Source organism: Coturnix japonica, chromosome 14 (genome assembly GCF_054131305.1).
Source record: "Coturnix japonica strain WE chromosome 14, WE-NBRP24, whole genome shotgun sequence".
Classification (NCBI taxonomy): Eukaryota; Metazoa; Chordata; class Aves; order Galliformes; family Phasianidae; genus Coturnix; species Coturnix japonica.
The window spans coordinates 18547237-18561180 of record NC_140676.1 but is presented as its reverse complement, the minus strand read 5'-3'; the positions used below and the strand labels follow the sequence as shown (position 1 = coordinate 18561180).

General features: G+C 44.7%; 2 long non-coding RNA genes across 2 annotated transcripts; one reads left to right on the top strand and one right to left on the bottom strand.

Moving 5' to 3' along the window:
* Nucleotides 1-1018: 1018 nt before the first annotated feature.
* On the bottom strand, nt 1019-4736 carry LOC146758500 (uncharacterized). The gene is made up of 3 exons (XR_014934490.1): nt 4629-4736; nt 2525-2585; nt 1019-1604 (listed from the first exon to the last, which is right to left on the bottom strand). It is a non-coding gene; the product is annotated as an uncharacterized LOC146758500 (long non-coding RNA).
* A 21-nt stretch (nt 4737-4757) lies between these two features.
* Nucleotides 4758-11708, top strand: LOC146758499 (uncharacterized). The gene is made up of 3 exons (XR_014934511.1): nt 4758-4857; nt 6329-6402; nt 11408-11708. It is a non-coding gene; the product is annotated as an uncharacterized LOC146758499 (long non-coding RNA).
* The last annotated feature ends 2236 nt before the right edge of the window (nt 11709-13944 follow it).

Below are 13944 nucleotides of genomic sequence, written 5' to 3'. Positions count from 1 at the left end.
CAGGGATACTTTTCTCTGGTATATTAGAGAAGCCTAGTAAAGAGGCATACTCAGACTTTTGAGTTGAATGTCTCATTGCAACTCTACACATTCCATTTGAAAATTCACAGATAACAAATGTATTTATGTTGACTGAAGCAGACATTGGTGGCACGGCGGTAGATTGAACTTTCCCACCAATAGTCCATTATGTTTTCTTGCCATGTAACAGATGGCAGCAGAGGGGCACTCTGACAGAATGGTGTCTGACATGGTGTCTTAGTTTTAGCTGGGATGGATTTTTCTTCAGAGTCCCTGGAATGATGTTATGTTTTGGTTCTAGGAAAAAAAATGGTGTTAATAACACGCCAATTCTAAGTAGTGTTGTACTGAGCCAAGGCCGTCCTCAATGAAGGGACTAAGGAGCTGGAAGGGAATGGAGTTAGGACAGCTGACTTAAACAGGCCAAAGGGGTATTCCATACTATACGACATCACGTGGTTTTGAAAAGAGTGAAAGTTCATCTGGCTCTTGTGCTGCTCAGCGGCTCAAGAAAGACAGGGAACTACTCAAGAGCGTACAGCAGAAGGCTACAAAGATTATTAGGGACCTATATCTCTCAGCCTATGAGGAAAGGCTGAGAGACCATGTTTGGACTGGAGAAGAGAAGACTGAGAGGGATCTTATGAACATTGACTGATAGTCATAGTCACTATCAACATAGTCACATATCAAGAGCCATAGATATGCATACACATGCACATGTGCATTAACTTATTGTTACCAGCACAAGAACAGGCTGATGGCCACTGTCCCAGAGATTTAGAAGACAAACATTATATGTTATCAGAAGTATTAAAGTATACATATCAATTGTAAATCTCAGAGATATGAAACAAATATTAGATACATACTGATGTCTGTGCCCTCAAACATAACAAAACTAACCAAGGCCAACATATGCTCAACAGCTGAGTTGATGGAAGGCTGAAAAAGATAATTTCCTGAAGTCGGAGCATATACATTCATAACGCTGAGATTACACTAATCTTGATTTGTTTTATTTAAATTTTCCTGGGTTGTTTTTTTTTCCCCCATGCCTGAAGTGAGACGGGATATAAATGCCAAAGACCACACTGCACCACGTGTTTTCAGGAAGTCCCTGCTGAAATCACAGGGCAGTCCTGCTTTCAAAGTGACTGTGAGTTGCCCTAGCATGTGCTTGGATTGCAGCATTTGCTGATGGATCTCGTAAAACTCTCTTTGGTACTTGTTTGAACGAAGACAGAAAGAGGCTTCCAGCTGTCCCACCATGACCTGTACAAGAGTGATGGAAGAGCAGTGCAGGATCGGTTGCTGCATTTGAAACTTTTCTAGAAGGAAAGCCTCCCATATGGCGAAAAGGTTCTCTGTAAATAACAATAACAGCTTGGCTTCCGGTCCTGAAAATGCATCCTGTGATGCATGGTAGGCTGTTGTACACTGCCAAGCTTCACAAGGCTCAAGAAGACAGGAATCCAGCCCTGCAAGCACCAGCTGCAGTGTCAAGGTCAAGCCCAGAGGCATCACCTGCGCTTGTTCCAGACATCCTGTTTCCTCCCTGACTGCGATGTGCGCAGGATCTCCTGTGATGGAAATGTTATATCAAACATTGCTGCACATTTGCAAAACCGAGTTGTCAAGCTCACATTTTCAAAGCACCAATCTATCCTAATTCAGGCACGTGGTAAGCAAGCTCATTTTCAGAGGTACTGAGTACTTTACATCAGTTTACATCTGGAATGGATGTTCCAGATGCCTTCTTTTCTTTGCTTTGCTTTTTCTTTCTTTGCTTTTCCTTTTCTTTTTTCTTTTCATTTCCCCTCTCCTCTCCTATCACACCTCTGCTCTCCTCTCCTCTCTCCTTCTTTTTTCTTCTCCTCTCTCATCTCCTCTATTTATGACCATCTTGCACAGTCTCTGGATGCATATTGGCTCTGAAATCTATAGTGCTTTTTTTTTTTTTTTTTTCTTTTTCCTCAGAAACTTCCACTTAAAAATGTTTTTCTCAAGTACTTCAAAATGCCCCAAAACTGAAATTCTTGGATGGGACTGAATAATGTTTTAAAATGACATCGGTTTGGAATGAAAATAATGCAGTGATTTATACAGATTAAATATTTAAAGCTTTCTGTTGTTACTCACGCACATTTGTGGTATACTGTCTTTATAAACCAATGACATACGATATCATTATAAATAAAAGATATACTAATTGGGGATTTCTGTCAGGAGCTGATGGTACTAAAATCGTGTTTGCTTAAGGATTAAATATTTTCCCTTCGGGCTTGCCAATGATTTTAAACCTTCCTGATACCTGCCAGTATGCTGTGGTGATATCGTTGCAAGTACTCCAATCTCAATTTTACACACGTGGCTATTCTCATTTGGGTCCATATGACTCATCACTACAGAAAGCTGAATGCATGCAATATGGGACTGCATCCTACCGGAGGACAATCATCTTACGCGCTTCAGAGCCATTTGAGATGCATTCAAACCTCACCTGCATGCCGTCCATTCATTCAGTTTTGCTTGGGCTGCTTCCAATAATCCAAATGTCTACACTGAAAAGGCAAAACAACAGATAAATACCCAAACTGAAAAGGCTAATAAAATTGTATAAGGAAACATGAATCATGCTTCATTGCACATTAAAATGAGCTCATTTAAATGACAAATGGTATATTCTTAGCATACTTGAACAGAGCATAAACCGCTGATGAAGTATCTGCGTTCTGACCCACCAAAACAAATCACAGTCCTTCCTCATTATGTGACCAAAAGTACTCTCTCTCTGATGTGTCTAAAACACAACATTTATCACCCACAGTTCAGGTAACGGGATCATCTTATCACACATGCGATGGGATCATCTTGTCGCACTCCCGGTCTCATTCTGTGACAGGAATAATTGCCATTTTGGTCACATGAAACACACGTGCTGGCATATACAAAGAAAAACATCCAGGCGTGCAGTCCTTTTGTCTACCAGAATCAGTTTGCTTGCCTCAGAAAATGTTCTCCCTGTATGTAAATATTCTTGAATTCAAGAATATTTAAGAGCTTGTTCATTCCAACACTGAAATCCTGGTGACCTCAGAGGGTTTTTGTGCAACTCAAGGGAACACACAAAGCCCTAGCATAGAGATGGCATGGCCAGAAAGAACATGCACAGTAACGTAAACATTATAAATCTACAAAGCTCTAAAAACTATGTTTGAATTTGTAACTGAAGTACCAAATTGGTTTTTTTCCGTTTCGGTAAAAAGCTGAAAATTAATTGTTTGAAATATTCCTCCAGGCCAGTATTTATCTTAAACAAACATGAGATTCACACTGTCAAACTTCAGACATCTGCCTTCAGGCTGATCATTTAGTTTCCTTTTCTAGATAACAGAAGGGAACAAAATAGCATTCAGATGTGGTGCTTTGTAAGTTCATCTCTGCTTTAGCCCGCCTGTCTAGGGCTAGATATCCAAATGGCAGATACTTCAGATCAGCAGGTAAGCACTAAATCATAGAATGGCTTAGGTTGGAAGGGAACTTTAAAATCATTCAGCCTCAACCTTCCTGCTGCAGACAGGGCTGCCCCCCAGTAGCTCAGGATGCCCAGGGCCACATCCAACCTGGCCTTGAATGCCTCCAGGGATGGGGTACCCACAGCTTCAATGCGCAACCTCTGTCAGTGCCTCGCTATCTTCTGAGTAGAGATTTCTTTTCCTAACGTGTTACTAATTTTCCCCATATTGTTTGTTTGTTTTTAAGAGTTTAACACCGTTTATTTTCAGAGAATGACTTTAATTTAGGTAAGGAGGGAGCTCTCAGTCAGCTCATTACCCTCCAGGCTGGAGTTTTACATGCACGGACCAAGCCCTGAATCTGTATCTCTGAAAATGTCAAGTACTTTCCAACAAACAAACAACACACACACACACACACACACACACACACAAAAATAAAATTAGAAAATGATTTTCCTTATGTCAGCATCATAATCCACACACATCTTAAGGCACACGGTTTGCATGTTTGGTGAAGGAAAGTACTGATTAGACTTGAGGAGATAAGAATTTAACCTTTCTTGTGTAAAAGCACTATTGACTGTGATCTACAAGAAAAATCAAACTCACATAGCTGTATAAACAAGTCTCCGGTTTCAGTGAATGGCAGAAATACAACGAATGGAAGGAATGAAAAGATAGCTGACTATCCACATGAAATTGCTTTTGAGGATATCAAATGACAGTGATGTGAGTGAACAGGGCACATTTGCAACTCTTGCTCATGCTAATAGGGTTGCCCTGATAGGTGGTGGATGCCCCATGCCTGCAGACACCCGAGATCGGGCTGGATGTGGCTCTGAGCACCTGATGGAGCTGCAGGTGTTCCTGCTCACTGCAGGGCAGTTGGACCAGATGGGCTTTAAGCATTCCTTCCAACACAAACGGTTCTGTGAAGTGAGACACATCCTATACCTACAGGAAGTCCAGGATGACATTGTTGATTGAAACATAGAATCCATGATGTGTTAACTTTATAGGGATGTACTTATAAATAATATAAATAGATAATAGATTACATATATATATAAAGCTTTAGTATCATACCCAGGTTCGGTTGCTGCTGAGAGCTGGGCCCGCTCCCAGGGCCAGGCCGGGCCGCGGGGCCGGGCGGAGCCGCCGCCATGATGGGGGGGCTGGGACAGGGTCTGCAGTAGCAGGGGCTGTTCCGTACCACGTGACGTAAGGCGGGCGTCATAACGCTTCGTGGAGGGCAGACGTTGTTCGGCGGTTGTGGAGCCCGCGCTGGATGGCGCTGTGCGGTCGTCGGTGGGCGGTGAGTAGTTGCGTTTTAACTATGGGTACAGCTGCTCTCACGTTTCGGTTGCCATTTTCCTCAGCGGTGCTGAGCAGCTGCAGGGCTGTGCTGCAGCGTGAAGCCCAGTGGGGCCCAACCCAGAACCGTCAAGTCCTTGTACCAAGAGTGGGAAGGGAAGGGCCCTTTGGGGGCTGTCTTGGCCAGCTCCCCTGATGAAGTTGTTCAAGGGCCCTGACCCCTGAGGGACACAACTTGTCATTCAAATCCTTTTCAATGTAGAGAAAAGTGTTCCATCTTTTGTGCCCTATTGCTCTTTCTCCCCTGGTTCCTCATTGGCTGAGTATTTTAGGTTCGCAATCTTCCTGATGCTCAACTAAACATGTGAATACTGAATAAGCATTAATTTTTGCTAGCTAAGTATATCTCACCGATGAGTTAAGTTTGCACAGGTGCTCATTCAGTACTTGGTTGTTGTTTCTGGACATCTGCTCATCCTTGCCTAGAGATAAGCTTGGAAGGAGGTTAGAGGGGAGCGTCTTGATGCCTGCCTGTTCCATCCCAGCCTACCCACAGAGCAAGGCTACGCAGCCTTGTGTAAAGGCCCTGACTTCTGTGATGTTTGTTAAGTCTGTTTTACTTTTGCTGAGGGTCTTTTATCCAAACAGAATAGCCGTACAATATTTTTGCAAGCAATAATGAATCCCATCATTCAGCGACTGTATTTCTAAACTGTGCTACTAACAGAGATGGTATTTCTACTTGTAAACATCAGCCGTTTTTAAGGAGAAGTTACGAAATCCAAATACGTGGTACTCTACTTCTTCAGCTCCATCTCCCCTTTTCAATATCTAATAGAGAAACAGCATTCCGTTCTTACATCACTGATGCACTTAAATCACAAAGGGACAAGTTTGGTCGGGCAGGGCCTACGCTTTGTGAAGTCATGCTGGTTATCCTGTACTGTCTTCCTCCCTTCCGTGTGCCTTAGCACAGCATTGAGGTGCAGACGTGTAAGTTCCTTGAGTCACTGTATGATAACGATTGAGTCACAGCCTGAAACACGGACAGAACACCAGGGAAAAGGACCCGGTCCACCTCTGATAGGCCCCATTTCAGGGCAGACTGGAGATGGGTTACTTGTGGATTTTTTTTCCCCTATGAGCGTAGATCTTTGGAGATGGTAGGGCAATCATTTTAAATATTCCTTCCTGTTGTGTTAGTACCTTAGTCATAACTCGTCGTAGATGACCATGATATCAGGTTGATCTTCCTGATGGTTACAGGAACTTGATGGCACACGAGGAACTTCACCTGACAGCCATGACTTCTCCAGACTCTTTCCAGTCCCTTGAGTAGTCAACTCCTTGATCCTCAAGTGCCTGAAATATATGGCCAAAAATGCAATCCCTCAATGACATGTACTCCTAGACTCCTATTTCCGAGATAAACGGGCATAATGCAGTTAATAATCAAACACCATCACGTACAGGAAAAGGGAGCACGGCGGAGGACGGGAGCACGGCAGAGGATGGGACCGGTGGCGGAGGATGGGAGCACAGCGCGGTGAGGATGGAGGTAGCCCGTTGAGGGGACGGGAACAGGAGGTGGGAGCGCGGCGGGGGACGCTCTCTTTGACTAAGGGAGAGGTGGGAGCGCGGCGGGGAACCCGCGACGGACGACGCGCGGTATGACTAAGGGGGAGGTGGGAGCGCGACGGGGGACGCTCGCCTTGACTAAGGGTGGGGTGGGAGCGCGGCGAGGGACCCGCGGCGGGGGATGCTCGCCTTGATTAAGGGGGAGGTGGAAGCGCGGCGGGGGACGCTCGTCTTTGCTAAACCGGAGGTGGGAGCGCGACGGGGGACGCGACATAGGACGCGCGATATAACTAAGGGGAAGGTGGGAGCGCGACGGGGGATGCTCGCCTTGATTAAGGGGGAGGTGGGATCGCGGCGGGCGACCCGCGATAGAGGACGCGCGATATGACTAAGGGGGAGGTGGGAGCACGGCGTGGGACGCTAGCCTTGACTAAGTGGGAGGTGGGAGCGCGACGGGGTACCCGCGACGGGGGACGCGCGCCTTGACTAAAGGGGAGGTGGGAGCGCGGCGGGGGACGCTCATCATGGCTAAACCGGAGGTGGGAGCGCGGCGGGGGACCCGTGACGGGGGACGCGGGATATAACTAAGGGGGAGGTGGGAGCGCGGCGTGGGACCCGCGACATAGGACGCGCGATAGAACTAAGGGGGAGGTGGGAGCGCGGCGAGGGACCCGTGACGGGGAACGCTCGCCTTGACTAAGAGGGAGGTGGGAGCACGGCGGGGGACGCTCGCCTTGACTAAGAGGGAGGTGGGAGCGCGACGCGGGATGCTCGCCTTGACTAAGGGGGAGATGGGAGCGCGGCGTGCGACCCGGGACGGGGGACTCTCGCCTTGACTAAGAGGGAGGTGGGAATACGGCGGGGGACCCGCGACGGGAGACGCTCGCCTTGACTAAGAGGGAGGTGGGAGCGCGGCGAGGGACCCGGGACGGGGAACGCGCGACTTGATTAAGGGGGAGGTGGGAGCGCGACGGGGGACGCTCGCCTTGATGAAGGGGGAGGAGGGAGCGAGGCGTGGGACCCGCGACGGCGGACGCGCGCCCTGATTAAGGGGGAGGTGAGATGGCGGCGGGGGACCCGCGACAGAGGACGCGCGATATCACTAAGAGGGAGGTGGGAGCGCGGCGGGGGACCCGCGACGGGGGACTCTCGCTTTGACTAAGGGGGAGGTGGGAGCGCGCCGGGGGACTCCGCGCCGGCGGAGGTTAGATTTAGTGCGCCGGCGGAGGTTAGATTTAGTGCGCCAGCCGAGGTTAGATTTAGTGCGCCGGCGGAGGTTAGATTTAGTGCGCCAGCCGAGGTTAGATTTAGTGCGCCAGCCGAGGTTAGTTTTAGTGCGCCAGCCGAGGTTAGTTTTAGTGCGCCAGCCGAGGTTAGTTTTAGTGCGCCAGCCGAGGTTAGATTTAGTGCGCCAGCCGAGGTTAGATTTAGTGCGCCAGCCGAGGTTAGATTTAGTGCGCCAGCCGAGGTTAGATTTAGTGCGCCAGCCGAGGTTAGTTTTAGTGCGCCAGCCGAGGTTAGATTTAGTGCGCCAGCCGAGGTTAGATTTAGTGCGCCAGCCGAGGTTAGATTTAGTGCGCCAGCCGAGGTTAGATTTAGTGCGCCAGCCGAGGTTAGGTTTTAGAGGGACGCGCGCCTTGGCTAGGGGGTAGATGGGAGCTCGCCGGGGGACGCGCGCCTTTGCTAATGGGGAAGTTGGAGCGCGCCGGGGGACTTTACTGCCGTATATGGATACAAACTTTTCATCTTCGTTCTGTTTCTTTTTTTGATTAATAAATACTTGTTAAATTTATTTTGTTTCTCCTTTGTGGTTCTTTATGTTATTCCGCTCACAAGTTTTTTGTTGTTGTAATGGTATAAACACTGAGGTCAACTTTTTTAGTAGCAAGTTTTTAGCTGGGATCTCGGTTATAATTAGTATTTTTTGATTTTTTTTTCTTCATCGTAATCTTTTATTTTTTGTTTCTCTGTTATGATGGGGTTGGGTATTTACAGGGTTACGATGTACTTCCACTTTAGTTTGGTTCAATATATCTTTATGTTTTACTGGTTTAAGTAGGGTGGTCATGCATAAACCAAGTACGACTTGGTGGCCACTTTCTGCTTCCCTTTGGAAGGCATTTGCTCACGTCCCAGAAAGCATGGCTCATCACATTTAACTGTTTCTCCATAAGATGGATTCAACCGCTTTGTCCTTTTTTCTTTCTCTCAGATTCTGTTGGCAGGTACAACACTACAAGGTGTGGGGTTCCCATTTGCCCAGCTGTGGTCACCAGGAAGTCTTTGAGCCCTGCTCTACCAGAGCTGTAGCAGCATGTTATCAGTATGATTTTCATTCAGGATCCAAAAGATGTCATTATACATACCTCTAGAAAGTACATTCATAGAGATGAACACTAAATCTGATTTTGTAGATATGAATCCAGATCTCTTCATAGAGTTTCTTCCCAAACTTCTCTGCCTTCTCTTCTAGGTTTGGAATTACTAGAGGTATTTGTTTGGGTTTTTTTTTTGTTTGCTTGTTTTGTTTCTTGTTGGTTTTTGTTGTTGTTGTTGTTTTGTTTTGTTTGTTTCTTTTCTGTTTGGTTTTTTTTTTGTTTGTTTTCCCACCGTGTATCTGCATTGTATGCAAATAGACTGTTCAACTACTGGCTGGGAATTTGGCTACTGGTGCACGTTCTGTGGCCATTTGCCCAGAACGGACAGCCTGGACAGAACTGTTGCTCCAGCACCAAGTGAGTGGACAGTCATGATGCAGAAATCCTTGACAAAATACCATATTTTTCTGACAACATAATTTTTATAGGATGGAACAAAGGGTGTTTTCCAACTGGGGGAGGTGGGAGGGGGCGGGGCAGTAATCAAGTGTACTGAACTTATTGTTTCAGGTTTTCAATTGATTCTGAGCCAGTGGTTTCAGCTCTCATGGCATTAAAGCTTTCATTAGGCAACAGTTTTTTATTTGTCTTCTGAATTCCCATGGAGGACGATTCGTAATAGTGATTAGGTATTTGGTGACTTTACCTTGTTGCATTGTGTTAATCACAAGGTTAAAAACTTGCTACATTTTGAGGTTACTTTGAAATCAGGCTGAAAATCTTGGTCTTCTCAGCTGAGTTATACATTGGCTTATTAAATGTTGTGTCTTCATTCAAATGAGTAAAAGTATTAATTTGTGAGTGCTGCAGGGAGATTAGAATGCTAATATACATAAAAAATGGATTTCAGCCAAGTACTTAGTCAAGGGAAAGTCTAGAATGCTAAGAATCCTTGTTACTTGAAACAACATCAGTGGTATTTTGTAACCTTCAAAATGGAGATCGTTAGAAAAAATAATTGCGAAGGTGTATGTGTCATCCACTGCTTTATTTAGACAAAGAACCTATGTGAGACGCTATACCGAAAATTCTGTGCAGATCAACAAGTGTTGTCTTTGACATAGCCCTTATCAAGAACTTGGTACCAGAAATGAAGAGTTGGCAATAAAGTATCCGCTTTACTGGATTTGGGAGGCAACCAAACTGATTACAAAAACTGAAAATTGATTTTAAATGGGAAAGAGTAGGATTAATCCTAAAGCGAGCTGAATTTTTTTCCATCTCTTTAAAAATGGCTAGTGGAGACTGACCTGCCTACAGTTCAAAACAGACTTTTTCTCATCTGTCTGCTGGAGGGAACAATGCAGGCGTGTTTCATTTCCTTAGGAAATGGCCAAGAGCCAGAGAAAGATTAAAAATGTAAGCAAGAATCAGTGCAGTGGTTGTTCCTGTAAGAGTTAGACAGTTGGCCTGCAATATCAGTAAATCCTCCCACAGAAGATATGTTCCTGTACTACAGGATTTGTGTATGGTGCAGAAAGGATGGACTTGGCTGTTACTCCTGCACAGGTGCACATGGAATGCATTTGGTATGTGAAAGAGTAAGTAAAAGCAACTGACATACTTGAAGAAATGTTTTATGAGCAGAAGAACTAATGAGCAAAAATAAATCCTAAGAGGAGCAAATTACTTCTTCCGGGTTTCTCTCTTGGTTCTTCAGCTCCCCGCCATAACAGTCCCAACTTCCCTGCCCTGTCCTCTGTCGTGTGTAGGGCCCTTTGGCCACTGCTGGGCAGACAGTATGATAGCTGAGCTCCACGTGTCCCATCTCAGCGGGGACAAATGATCTCAGGAGCTCCATCCTCCAGGAGATCTTCCTTGTTCTGTAGACAGTGAAGATGTAATCAAGGCTGCCTAACCTAAGGATCTAACTGAGGTTCAATTTAAGGAAGCTGGTGAGCCGCTCTGCTTGCAGTGCTTCTGTCCTTCTCCACAAACAACACTGTCTTTATCTCTAAGACTAGGCATCTGCATTTGGTGGACGAGGTCTGCCTTTAGGGAATTCCAGTGATCTACCTCTGCTGTCCTTGGGAGGGAAACCTTGCTCTAGGAGAGCTTCTTCTCCAGTTGTCCAAATTTGTTGTTCAAATTAGGAACCTAAGATAAGATTCCTATTCGAACCTTATGCTTCCTAATCTGATTGAAACTGCCCATAAGGCTTAGGAGAACTGAAGAGGAGGAATGCCCGGTTGCAGAATTATGGGGAGCCAGGCAGAAAAATTAGGGGAATGTGTTTATTTAATATAGTTATTTATCCACTTTAGTATTAGCACAGATAATGAAAAATACAGCAAAAAAATACAGCCCAAAACTTATGTCTGCTTCAAAGAAGTTGAATTCAAGAAACATAGAAAAGCTCGTTGTAAGATTTCATTTCAGGTATGGGAAATAATTCTGCTGCACGTGTTGGAAGGGAATTGAACAGACTGAAAATATTTGGAACATGAACTTCTATAGAAAAGCTCTGCAGGAACATTTGAACCATTTGATGGTTTCTTAATATTCCCGAGTCCTCTGAATCTACCTGGGCTGTTGATTGATGTGATTCTTCAGTCTTTCTCCCAAATATGTTTTAAATGTTTGTGTAATACTCAGGTTCAGCAGGGATCTGTTTAATGATTTAACTCCACTAACTCAAGACTTTGGCAAAGGAGAGGAAAAAAGAGAGAGCAGTACGTCCAGTGAGTGAGAAAGAACAGATGAACTGCAAGGAACACTGGAAATTTCCTTCCCTGGAGAGTGCATCAGCTGCTGTGCCCAGCACAAATCCGTACTCATCAGCCGTGAGGCATCTCTGGTCAGAAGCTGGATCCAACTTCCAAATGCCAAAGAAAATGGGTGGGGGTGAACGGAGCTCTTTGCTTTCAATAAAAAGCTTATTATTAAAATTATTAAAGCTTAGTCATTGTAGTTTTGATGGGGTCAAACAAAGGGTATGTGTGGGAGGGCAGGGGAAGAGAGAGCCTAAGTGGCAAACGGTGGGGAGAATCTTGGTTCCTGATTTAGAAGGAGTGAACAAGCGCAAGTCTCTGGGTAAGGCCTCTGGGACATAACAATGATAGTCAGTCTTTCAAATGTTGGTGCAAATATCAATCAATTAATGACAAAGGATGGTTCGTGTTCTCTCATTCATGCTTCCCTGTCAGCAAAGTATGTTTTCAGAAACTATCCTGGTAAATAAGACGTGGCTCTCCTCTGGCAGAGCCCCCATCTGCCTCTGTCAGTGGCATCCCTATAATGACAGCACTACACTGATATTAATGCTTCCCATGCTAGGGATTTGCCCATCTCCAGCTGCTAAAAAGAGTTGTTGCAGGATGGGAATTACAGAGTAACAGAGTGAAGGGGAAAAAAAAAAAAAAAAAGAAGAAGAAGAAGAAAGACCGCATTTAATTTCAGTCCTCAGAAATGCAATTTTCCATGGAAGTAGAACCCCTGCTGTCTGCCTGACTTGCATCCTGATCCTGTGTGTGCCCAGCTGAACTAGTGTATGTTATACAGTCCCATTTTGACTCCACAGAGGAGGGCAGGAGGAGCAAAATTGATGCTTTCAGTCTGTAAGGCATTTTAAAGTTAATCAGGTCCTCTGGGTCTGATCTAATTTGTGTAAGATTGCTGTTGATGATTAGAAGAGCTATTTCAGATTTTGGTCAATAGCCTGTTACGTGGACCCAGTGGAAAGATTCCAGTAGCAGTCTGTTAGTTTTTCCCTGTCACATTCAGGTTACAGACCCTTCACAGATGTTGTAAATAGACATCAATACTAAAAGGGAATATTACACAACTTAAAATCGTAAGTGCCAACACAGACGTTTTGTTAAAAACGTCTATCACATAAAAGCAAACATTTAAGGCCATTATATTTCACAGAATCACATTTATCAATTATCAAGGTTGGAAAAGACCTAGAAGATCATCTAGTCCAACCATTACCAATACTTCCCAGCTAAATCATATTCCTCAACAATTTATAACAATTTATAACAGTTGTTTTCATTTTTAATATGTAAAATACATTTTTCTTCTCTTATTATTGACTTGAATATTTTTTCTTAGAATTTAATACTAATTTTTTTCCAACATTATTTATGTTCTTGACCATGTAAATGATGATGTGGACTTCGAACGAGAAGAAATAAATCTCGGTGGTTGGAAATCTAATAGATACTTGTGCAATGAATGAACCAACTGAGAATCCAACACAGCCTTCTCCAAAAAATATAATTATCAGATATTATAGAGACAAGTACAAAGCTGGATGTCCACTCAATTATGTCCAGTTATTTCATTCTGTTCTGCATTTAATTTATCAGGTGAAAAGGATAACTGAAATATAATTCTCCTGTTCTGGGCCTTTCTGTTGTATTACAGTTGACGCAGCTGTTGTCATGGCAGGAAGGGTAAGGTCCCATCCATGCCCCATTTGCCCCTGCTTGCAACTCCTGTCTCTCTCATTGACTTGGAGCTAAAGCAGAGGAGCTAAGTAGTGAGGCAGGATATGTGAATTCATTCAGTTGTCACAACTGGGAAGGCTTTGCTGAGCTCAGAACAAGTGTATTGGTCTGATGCAAAGAAAGAAAAACTATTTCCTTTATTTTCTCTGTTCTGAAAACCACTTAAACATATTCTCAGTTTGAAGTCCACACATCTTTTCATCGAAACAATGAGATGAAGCAGTTTCTTGGTGTAAGACCCCATATATTTTGGCACAGTTAAAGAATAGTTGGGATACTGGTGGTCGTGTGGCACGGTTCTGCTGCACCCTTTACAGATGGAACCGGCCTGGGGAACGGATGAACCAACTCAGGCTCACACAGAAGTGTCCTGAAAAACATGAATACTGGTTTCTGGTTCAACTCAAGCACAAAGCAGGCTTAACAAAGGGATTAAAAGATGCTCTGCAGTTTAGAACTGGGTAAACCAGGTCCATAGGCTCACAGAGATGTTGGTTAGAAGAGATGTCTGGAGGCTGCATGGTCGCTTGGTCCAAACCTCCTTTGAAGTGCCATTGGCACTGCAGCAGCATTTAGTCTCAAGTAATAGTGAAATCTCTGAACCATCAGTGTCAAGGCAGATTCTTGAAGAGCAAGTAGCCCCTGTGTGCGTGACCTGTAAGGGGTCCTGCACTGGGA